Here is an 11,704-nt window from a genome sequence, read left to right on the forward strand (position 1 = left end):
TGTTCAGTTTGCAGATATTTGGTTCAGGGGCAAGAGTTAGACGAGAAGGGGAAGGAAAGGAAATAGAGCCTAAAACTATTGATCTAGCTACTGAAGAGTTAGTTTTCTTCCCTTTTCTTGAGGAAAGAGTTAGTTTTCTTCCCTTTTCATTAAAATGTGTGAATGCCCTTTTTTCCCAAGGGTTTCTAAGCGTCTCTTGGTACTAACAGTAAAGCGGACGCCGTGGTGGTATGGTGGGCAATGCAGAAGGTGTGGCTGAACGTGCCTAGAAAAAACACATCCAAGGAATTTGCTTCTTTATCAACATCCAAATGCTTTGTCAGATGCAAGTTGGTCTCAGGGAAATGCATTCCTCCCAGGAATGCTTCTAGGGAAGCACTTGGGAGTTTGGCAGGGCCATGAAAATGGTACAAGGTCGGGATTTCCCATTTCTGGGTCACTCTAGCCCTGCAGACTGCTTGCACAGCTCCTTCTCTTTCTCTGTCCAACAGTCCCCACAGATATAAAATGGTAGTTTACAGCCCCTGCCTCAAAAATGCACTGAGCAATTCATTGCCTGTTATTTCCCATCATGTAGAGGCACAAGGTGGAGAAGCATGACAGGGCTAAGCCAAGGATGGCTGAGGACAGCGCTGGCCTTGCCGGGTACTGCTGAGACCCCTGCACAAACAGTATTCAGACCTGTTTACCCAGCCTGCCCTCATCACAAATCTTGTATTTCCAAATGAATATTTTAAGGGAAGGGAATTGCGTAGATTGTTAGTGTAGCTTATTAGGTTTTAAAAATTCATGTTTCTAAATTCCCAGTATTATTTTCCCCTTGCTTTAAAGAGAAAAATAAGGGGGAAAAAAAAAATCTCTTTTCAATAACAGCTTAATTGTCTGTTTCATCTGGAAAGCCCTCTGAATTGAAACTCCCTTCTCCACAGTGCTACCTGAGTACTTTGCGATTTTCTTATTTTGAACTGTCTATTGTGCAGTTTGTCTCATTTTCAAGCTTTTATTTAGAACTGGACATTTGCAGAGGAATTTAAACCAAGTAGCACGATATAGAGTTGTCAGGCTCCAGTATTCATTAGGGGCTGTGCTGGTACCAAACACTCCTGACAATCAACATGAACCTAAGGGTGAGGTTGACCTCATGCCACTTCAGCCATCTAAAAGCTAAGGTTCTTTCATCACTTCGACATTGCCAAAGGGAGATCTATCAAAGGTGAAATCTATCTATCTCACCTATCTCGGGCATTTTTGGACAGGAAGAATCTCCCTGTGGGTTTGCTCAGCCCACTGTATTAATGGTGGACTGGATACTTCCCTTTGCACGCCTCAAGCCATGTGAGATGGAGCTTCAGCTGTTGGAGTAGCATGTTACTTTGACCAGCCTGGACTCTTATTTTGAAAAACAGTATCTGGAAGAAAGTTGGAAGCCAAATGAATGGAGGCTGTGCCAAGGTACCCAAAGTGAAGGTTAGCAACACTTGCTCTGAACTGATAAGCTCATTCAAAAAGCTATGTAATTGGAATATAAAAGGTCTGTGCTGAGACAGACATGCTGACTCTGCGAGGGGCAGCAGTTGAACCAGGCAGTCATATTTTTAATGTACTTTGTGTTTTAGCATACAAATTTCTGACTGTTTAAAAAAAATTTGCAACAAAAGTACTCTTTTTTTTAATTTTTAAAAGAAGGGCCCACTTCAGGTGAGTCTGCTTGTAGTATATCACTCTGATACTCTACCAGCTAAAGCAAAGGGCATGAATACCAGCCTACTGAATGTAGACGTGCAACTCAGATGAGAGAACTTCACTGAATTTCCCACTGCATCCTTCTAATGACCTTATCCTCGTGTTTCAGAGATGCCTGGACTATGGTCTAAGAGCAATCTTTTATCTTTTTTTTTTTTTTTTTTTTTTTTAAAAGTTCCTGGAGGAACATGTTTATCTATCAGGAAACTGTTAGGCATTGGAATGGGCTGCCCAGGGCAGGGGGGGGAGTCCCCATCCCTGGAGGGGTTGAAGAGTCGGGTTGACCCAGCGCTGAGGGATCTGGTGGAGTTGAGAACTGTCAGTGTGAGGTTCATGGTTGGACTGGATGATCTTCAAGGTCTTTTCCAACCTAGATGATTCTGTGATGCTGTGAAATGATATGCTTTACCTGGAGTACCTCGGGATATGGAAATTTTGTCTTCTGTCTCATTTCATTACCAGACTTGGAGCTTAAGTTTGCAAATGGCATACACTTAGTGGTGTTAATGGTATGCAGGTGGGGCTGCTTTGTAATATGTGGTACGGACAGACACGAGACTCTGGCAGAGTTTTGCAATAGGGCACAACAGTGACTATGAGTGGTAATTCAGTTAAATGACAGATAAATCACCTGCTCACCAAAAACTGAGAGCGCCACTGGGTAGGAGCTGCCATAGGTCTGTGAAAGAGTAGATGCCCCAGAAGCACCCTGTTGTGCTGGCAGACAGGAGTACCAGCATTAGAAGATAATTTAGGACATAAAACCCCTCTGGTGTTACTGTCAGTACTCAGGTACATTGCAGGAATGCCCCTTCCAATACTGCTTAGAAACTGTCCAGAAGGCATAAAATATGCTAAGCAGCTGTTAAAGGCAAAAAAATAACATGTGGCAGAGAAAGATGAAGGGTATGCATAAAAATATATTGAAGACACTTCTGATCGAAATGTGAAATATGACATTTTTCTATTTGGGATGCTGCAGAGCGCGGTAGCTGTGTTGGTGGCAGGGCTCTGGAAGGGTTGTTTTTCTATTAAGGGCAAACAAAATGAGGGTAAAATTTTAAGTTGAGGAATTTTTTGCTGCTAGAAGGCAAATTACTACACGCACCACTACAAAAGAGCAGGGGTAAACAATACAATATGCTGCGAATTGCAGATGCGTGTGCAGTAATGCCGTGAATACATTAACTTCCCGTGTTGTCAAGGCAAGTGACAGCGGCTGACTGAAATCCAGAAAGGAGCTACTGTCAGCGCAGCGCTTGCCCGGGCAAAGTCACATCGCTCCTAATAACAAAGTCTATTCCGTTTACATCTGACATGGTGATCGAGAGGCTCTCGTTTGGGGAATTTTATTTATTTTGACCCAAGGAAGTCCACTGAGCTGCTCGATCAGGCTCCAGCCTCCTGCCGTGGCAATTAGACAAACTCATCCACCCTGCTTCATCAGAAGGACTGAATTTTCTGCACCTCTCTTTCCTTCCAGTAACTTTTTTTTTCCTCCTGCCGGACTTTACTGTAGGAAGGACGAAAAGAAAAGCGCAGAAGTAAATAAAGCAAGCTCTTTTGGAGCTGTGCCTTGGATGTTCAGACCATTAGTGAGGAAACGGTTATTTCATGAGGGGCGGTGAGTCACGGAAGTCTGTAGTTTTGTGCCCACAACTGTGCGCTGATCTGTGCAGACAAGGGACTGCGCAGCCCCAAGTTTCTCTTTCCTTGCGCTGTGCACATGCCCAGGAAAACCCTTCAAAGGCTAAATCAGTAGATTTAGTCCGTGTCCCAGTTTGATTAAGGTAGGTCTGTATGTGACTTAGCCTGTGCTGAACATATATCCAAGACAGGAAGGTAAACATCCCATTGTGCTGGATCTGATGAAAGAAAATCCTGGAAAACGTTGCACTTGTCTAAGAAAACTGCCAGAGGCAGATTATTAGGTCTGAATTAAAATGCAGACGAGATTCATTAAATTGTTGACCCTGCCCCCTCCAAAAAAAAAGTCAGGTTGCCATCTTAAATTGACAGCATTAGAGACAAATTATGTGCACTGATTAATAAGTGGGGGCTAAATTACTGCTCAGAGAGCGGGTGGAGCACTGTGGGAATGGGAGCGAGGGAAGGAGTGGAGGAGACGAAAGCCATCCTGCCTGCCAGGGATAGGGCAGTGCCAAGGGGTGGGGGGTCCTGTGGCCCTGGGGAGACAAAGGACAATCGATGGGGGGGGCAGGAGGAAGGAGCTGAGCCTCCTCCAAGGATCCTGTTCCCTCCAGGAGGGAGATGGTGACACAGCACCCACTGTACAGCAGTTCGCCAACAAGCTCCCCTGGGACAGCAGTGGTGGGGATGAGTGTTGAGCTCAGGGACTATGTTACCCCTTTTTGTTGGGGTAGAGGGAACTTTTAATTTAAAAAAAAAGAAGGAAAAAGCCACCCAAACCTTGGAAGGGTCAGATTTAATAAGTTAAATAAGAAAGGTAGGGTAAATGAGAGACTTGAGAAGACAATTTCCATCACACTGGGGGAAAAAAATACTGACCATTTCAGACAAAAAGGATAAAGACAGGCATAACAGTATGTGTATTACTCACAAGACGTAATTCTCTGAAAATACTATGACCAGTACATAAATAGCAAAATGAATGTTATTAACATGTTAATTTTACTAACCCTTTAACCTATTGATTAGCCAAACAGAAGGAAACAGCATCTTCTCATGCTTCCCCCCCCCCCCCCCCCCCGGCTTTCATGTAATTGGATTCAAATTCACATCTGTAGCTACTAAACCAATGTTTTCAACCTTTCTTCTACACCTCCCCACCCCCAACTGTTTAACCTCCCATCTCCAGCTCTGGCATAAATGTAAGCCTTTATTTGTGAATATTCCGATAAGCACTTTGCCTCCAACTATATTGTTCAAGTACCAGCATCATTGTTACAGCTGTAATTGTTACTATCAAGACACAGTTCTTTGTAATTAGAAAGTCAAGATGGTATTCAGCAGTATGGCAGCACAGATTCTCATTTGTTAGGCTATTAGAAAAAAATGTTTACAGAGAAAACAGTGTCATTGTTTAGTGCTCTTAATTGACCATCTGCCTGGTAAAGAAATGTCCAAAGAAGGATAAATAAGACTATAGTACACTTATTTATTTATTTTCTTTGTGCAATGAGTAAATTAGGAAAAGCAACAGCAGATCCAAACTAGACAAGACATTGCTAAATCAGGCTGCAAGTGAAATCATGTCATGAATACATTAACTTTTATTTCTCTCAGTGTCAAGACTCGTGTCTGCATCTTCCTCAAAGTTTGTTGGGAAGAAAAAGGAGGCCAGATCTTGGTGGGCACTGTGGAGTTGACAGCATTCATCTTTTAACAAAGTCAAGCATATGCTGCTTTGAGTGCAGCATCTTTGCATGCTCAATGACGTGTTTAATGTCACCTTTCCCACTGTAAATCATCCCTGAGTAAATTCACAAGGGAGAGTGGTACTAGGAATTAAGCAGGAGAGAAATAAAATTCATGACCATGTGGTTCTATCTCAGGGAATTTGGTACGTATTGACAAGAGAGATTCACACCTGACGGGGCCGAGAGCTAATTTGTAGTAGGGCTGTTTATCTTCTGCCTGAAAGGAATGCTTTTTCATATTTAATGTGCATTTTCCTCATCTCTGTGTGTGTATGTGTTTGTGATTTAATGTGGCTAAGGGTACAGCTGGTTTTGCTGCTTGACAAAAATGTAGTTTCAAATTTTGGGCTAATTCAAGATTCATTTTTTTTTCCTATGAAAAAGTAAAGGAGGGGCATTTGGTCAAATTTGGTTCAAAATTTGGTTCAAAAACCAGATTTGATATTTCATTGCACAAGGCACTGTCTTAGGTAGGGAGCATTTGATGTGTTCTTGCAACATTGGTTTACAGTTTTGAAATGAGAAATGAAAAAAACCCAGCAGTATTACCACGCTAAACCAATATGGTAAATGACCAAGCTGATCTTTTGTCCTATTTGTCTTCCAACATTCCAGGTGGAAATAATCCAGTACATTTATATGTTGATTTATTGCAGCGTGGAGTAAAAAAAAAAATAAAAATAGAAGCAATAGGAAAAAAGAAGGAAAAAGAGGAATGAACTAAAAAAGTAAGTATTACATTTAAAAATAGTAATAATCTCTCAAAACATTACCTTCCAGTTTCGAAAGGCACCGGGACGCCGGTAAGGGGAGCCCCAGTTGTGCCTCCTCCACGGCCATTGCAACGTCCCTAGAGAGGTGCAGCCACTCAGACGGTGACAGGGGGACAGCAGCCAGCGCCCTCACAACAATTAGCGGCATGACGATGGTGATGATGCTGGTAGGTAAAATTTCTCAGTACTTAAAAAGCTGAAACTCTTTTAGCCATCAGTTCCCACAATGATAAATGCACTAACGGCTCAAAGTGAATTTTCTTTCCCTAAAGCAGCTCCTTTGGTGCCTTCACCTAATTCCTCAGGTGCATTGTCCCTTGTCCGTCTGTTCTTACCGAAACCTTCCTTTTTGCCATCTCCCCTCATTCCAGCTCTGAATACTGACCTCAATAATCTTTGTTTCTGTTTCTTCCCCGGGTACTTACTCTTGTGCACAGATTCTTTCTGAGTTTTGAGGGAGTACCTCGAAATCTTGGTTTTCTGCCCGATAGCTTTTGAGAAGAGGTGATAGCTAATGGAATCTAGCCATCATTTGTCTTAAAAACACCAACTTGTAATATATTGCTTCTAAATTTAAAATTTTCTTTCTCTCCCATTTCTGGAGATCTTTCATTAGTGCCATGACCAACCTTTTTACTAATTTTTTTCCTTCCAGTAGGGAATATAACTTATATAATAACTTCCATCAGCAGGTGCAGGAAGGTGAGAGGTGCGCAGGGCTTTCAGGGTACTGCACCTTTTTCCTGACCTACAGACACTCCAATTTATGAGGTCCAAAGTCTTGCTTTTATATTTTCTGAACTGGACCTGAGGGAAGTCGATTCTGACCCTACTGAGACCGAAAAGCCTGCTTCGATAGCCTCCTGCTCGCACGTGCTGACGTCCCCGTACACACTGCCCGTTTCACTTAACTGCTGATTCAGTTTTGATAGTGGTATCATAATGATTTCTTGAAGGTGTTTTTATAAACTGCATCTGTACCTGTTTCCCCAGCACTAGGTGTATGTGCTAGCACCCATCTGTCAGCATGTACCTCGCTAGGGTGGGTGCTTCTCCGTGGAGCCTGTGCCTGCGTTTTGTCTGCATGTGATTTGGAGTACCGAGCAGAATAAGTGGCTCAGAAAAATCTGATTGACACCAGTAGTTTTAAGCTCATGCATGTCTCGCTACTTGTTCAATTTGTTTAGTCCAGTGGTCTCCTTTATTAGGAGCCTTAGGGTTTTTCTTTTGATTTGGCAGGATGATTATAATGAGAGCTCCTTAGTGCTGCTACACCAGGGTATCTGCCCACTTGCTCTCAGCCTCTGCTGTATAGCTTGTGATTAATGTAAAACAGTCAGATGCCCTTCAGATCAGTCGAATTTGGGGATTCTATTATAAACACGGAGAGTGCTGACCGCACAAAGCCCTTGGTGGTACCAATTAAAGACAGCGTCATTCAGAGTTGGCACTTCTCATGCCGCTGCTGGTTTTTTTTTCTTTTTCTTTTTTCTTTCCATGGCAAATCTTTTCCACGGCAGTGGTGGCCCCTCTGCCGCCATGCACCTGTGCCATGCTCCAGCCTCAGGGTGTGACTTCCTTGGATAGTGGGGAAACACCTTGCTTTCCGCTCCTGCTGCCCAATTTCTGTGCCCCTTAGCTAGCCCTCCATCTGCCCAGGCGTGAGCAATGGGATTTGAGTACAATATCTCTTCGTGTCGTCATGCAGGGATGGGGCGTGTTGCCTGGACTGCCCCTAGCAGAAAGCCCCGTGGTGTCCCTTCCCCGCTGGTGCGGTGTCTTCAGGCTGCCACCGCAGATCATTTGGCAAATTTCACGGTAAGACCCCAGCTTCTCAACAGTATCTTTTTATTCCACTCAGTATTCCAAGTATTCCTTGAATGTCGCAAGTGAAGAGCTGGATTATTCACAAAGTGTCCGGTGTTAAATCCTATTTACATGCAAAAGTTGTGCCAGCTTACCCTGAGGTTAAATCAGTGCAAACCCCTTCTGTGAGGACTCTTCTAAACTAATGAGAATGACCTCCCATAATTTCTTTAATTAAAGAACAACAACCACCTAAATCAAGATAAAACATGCTTCATATTAAATAAGGTTGGCCAACCCAATGGTTTTGCGTTGCTTGAAATGCTGACTGCGGGTTTTACGCTGACCGAATTACGCGAGTGCTTTGGGCAGAGCCAGTCCCAGCTCTGGTTTCTGACTTCTGGTCGAGCAGCTGCAGCAGTGAGAGGGTGTTACACCTGCCCCCACCAAAGTCAACAGAGGTTTTGCCTCTGCCTGTGAGGCGGCCAAGTCTCTCTCTCCAACATACACATTTTCTGTTAAATCCCATGCACCACTTAGGATATTTCACAAATTCATATAAAGTGTCTGGATCAAGACAAAGTGTTATTTTTCATGAAAGTTACTCCCCGCCTCCCCGTCCCACTCTGTGTTTGTCAGAAAGGAATAAAACTGCACCATACAAGAGCGGAGAGAAAAATCCTTTATTTCTGAAATTTTATCTTCCAGAGTCAGGCTTTTTCTTGCATAAGGCTCTCCATAAATCCTAGGTCTTGTAACTTTGATCTATTTACTCTCTGTCTACAACATATACTTCAATCGCACTTCTTACTTAATGGACTATAAGGAATTGAGGAACCCTCACGTAAGGAAAAAAACCAGTACTGGTTTCCTATTTCTCTGCTCATTTCTTAAAAAAATGACCTTTAAAAGCTACTTAGATGACACTTTCAGTCGTGAAGGCAATGGCTATCCTCCTTCCTTTCATTGCTGATTCAGGAAACCGCTGAGCACAGTAGTGGTGGTGTTTTCCATCCAAGAACAACAATCTCATCACAAATCTTGCGACCGTCTAAGAAGATCATCTTGATTATCTTGAGATAACCCCTTGTAATCCAGCTGTTGTCGAAGTCTGTCCTGAGAGATGATTATTCAGCTGCTTTTCACAGACCTAAACCCTTCACTTGCTCGAATCACCCGTTCATGTAGGGGTTGGTGTCTCCCCGTAGGACTCTCCCCATCGGTGCTCAGACCCTCCTGGAAGGGGCTCTATGCCCAGTGAACCCAACCAGAAAAGTTGCCCCGTGAGGCTACGGGATGTCAGTGGTGTTCACTGTGTCTTACTGTAACGAGAACCTTACGAACAAAACCACTGTGATTAATCCTAGCGGAAAATGTGGGCAAAACTGGAATGTGATTTTCTTCTCAATCAATATTATGGAGCTCCCACCAGTCTTTTAATAATGTTTTATTCATGGATGAAAAGATACTGGGGTCCCAATATATTATAGTCATTCATGTTTAGACCTGTAAATGAACCCAAAAATAATCGTAATGTTTTGTTGCCTGCTACACGTAGAGTCTACGCTCAGCTTACTAGTATATAAATTAAAGATAAACTGCATTTAATCCCATTAAGCATTAAAAAGTAAGCAAACAAATAGACTAACAAAATATAGCGGGATGGCAGAAAAAGAAAATAAGCTCAGAAAATAATTGGTTCTCAGGAAGTTAATGAAAGTTTGTAGTATGCTTTTTATATGAATAGAGTTCAGAAGAGATTATTTTTTTGAAGTGTTACTCACAAATCTCCCGTATCCACAATAGATCTTTTGTTAACTGTACCTGCACATTTATTGTGTATGACAGCCTAATAAAATGAAGTCATTTTAATAAACATTGTATCAGAATATCCTATCTTCTATGTGGCAATGCGAATTTCCACTACTGAAGGAAACATTTAACATTCTTACCATTTTAATACTTTTAATAAATATTTGCAATTCCTGTGATAACGCATAATGGCAGAAAAATGCATTGCCTCCAAAATTTATGTGGCTGCTGGCAGGTGGCCATTTTCCAATTTTCTGTCTCGCTAATATACATTTATTATGTATTTCGAAGGGCTTTTTTTTTCAGTGTTTGGCTTGCCATAAAATTGCTATTTCTTTTACAAGAGAAAGCGCTTGTGACAGAGAAATTCCAATTGAACCTAAAACTGACAAATGGACATCTGCTGGCCAAGCTGGAGAAGAAAAGCATTTGCCCGATGTAGCTCTCGGTTTGATCCCTTCCCATCAGCCGAAGCCACAGTAAGTTTGGGTCAGAGACTCATATTCCAAACTGATAACAAGAATCAGTTCTCACTTAGTAATATTTTCTGAAGTGTGACATTGCATTGCATCATGTTACGTGTGACAGGACATGAAATAACATAACATTACATGATAGGTTGTGACACAGGGAAGTAAGATGCAAGTTAATATTGTGCATTACATCTTTTTTTCTTTCTAAATTGTTGGATCAGAGCGCATGAAGAGCTGCGAGTGGTCCCTTCTATGCTGGCTTTATACAACAGCCATCGTTGTGGTATCTGAGCATCCACCAGCAGATAATTAAGCCTCTATTGACAGCTGAAATCCTTGAATCTTTCAATAAGCACATATCGTTCTCTATATTTAAGTAGTAGTATTCATTTGAAGAGCAAGGGAGCAGTGACTCTCTAAGTATGAAGCATAAACAGACAGGCAATAAGAAGTCATAAAACTACTAAAATGATACATACTTATCCTCTAAATGGAAGGAAGCTAATTTTGTAAAACTCTCTATTGCATTCATAACAAAGCGGGGGATATCCGATATCACAGTGCATGTGCTTCTTGAAGATCCTTTCTGGTAGCAAATGATGTTCAGAGAGCGCGATTTGTTATCGGAGAGCTATTTACGATGGCCGAGATAGAAGGGCACTGAATAAATATCTATAGCTCTCAGGAACTGAAACATGATGGTGCAATAGATGGAAAGAAATATCTCAAATAAGCAGAGGAACAGAACCTCCCTACCAAAGGTGACAGCAAATTCAATGGCCTTTTCTTATTTTTTTATTTCAAAGCTGAAGCAACAGGATAATCTGAATTAATAATGTACTGGAACAGAAAGGAAAAGATTGCTACGTGCCTAAGCAGGAAGTGTGGTATGTTGGGGTTTTTTTTTTCCTTAATGCACATGAGAGGGACTTTTTATTAATAAGAACTGTATAAAACAAGACCAACTAGAAGGCTTTTTCAGACTTCCGTGCCACTGAAACCTGGGGCAGATTGGTATTATTACTTCTTACCATTGCTCATAGGTAAAGCACGGGCATGTAGCCACTAGTAGACTCCGATTCTATTGAGAGGACCTGATATATGCAGGATTGTGAAAATGGAACTCGAGCTACTTACACATGTTATTAGTGGTGCGAACGCCCTCCCTCGCCCCCACCCTCTGACTGAATGAAATTTTCTCTGTTTGTGATGCACACTGAAAAATATAGGGATAGTATGAGAAGAAATAATTGCACAAAACATCAATGTGGTCGTGGGTGCCCCGTCGTCAGATTTTCAGAAGTGCTGAGCACCTGCTGTTTCCAACAACTTCTGAAAGAAAATGCATATTTAGTGCCCTGGCGACAGGAAGTTACTGTTTCGGGGCCCGCTAGCCAAAGCTTTGCTGGTGTCTTGGTGGCCTGGAATTCCTTTCTGCAATAGGATACAGCTTGGCTTACTGACCATGCGGGTGACATGCGCAGAAATTAAAAATGGATGGCTGACTTGTAATGAATTAGGAGTTAAAGGTACAGAGTGTTTTTCTTATATATAATTTATATTTATCTGCTGACAGACTGCTTTTCACTTATCCTGGCCCTGTTCCAATAATGCATTAGCATTACTGCAATTAGTGTGAGAAAAATTACGTTTCTTCAACCTGTATTTCACTAGGACTTTAGGACCTCTGCAGCAG

Source organism: Strix uralensis, chromosome 3, assembly GCF_047716275.1.
Source record: "Strix uralensis isolate ZFMK-TIS-50842 chromosome 3, bStrUra1, whole genome shotgun sequence".
Lineage (NCBI taxonomy): Eukaryota > Metazoa > Chordata > Aves > Strigiformes > Strigidae > Strix > Strix uralensis.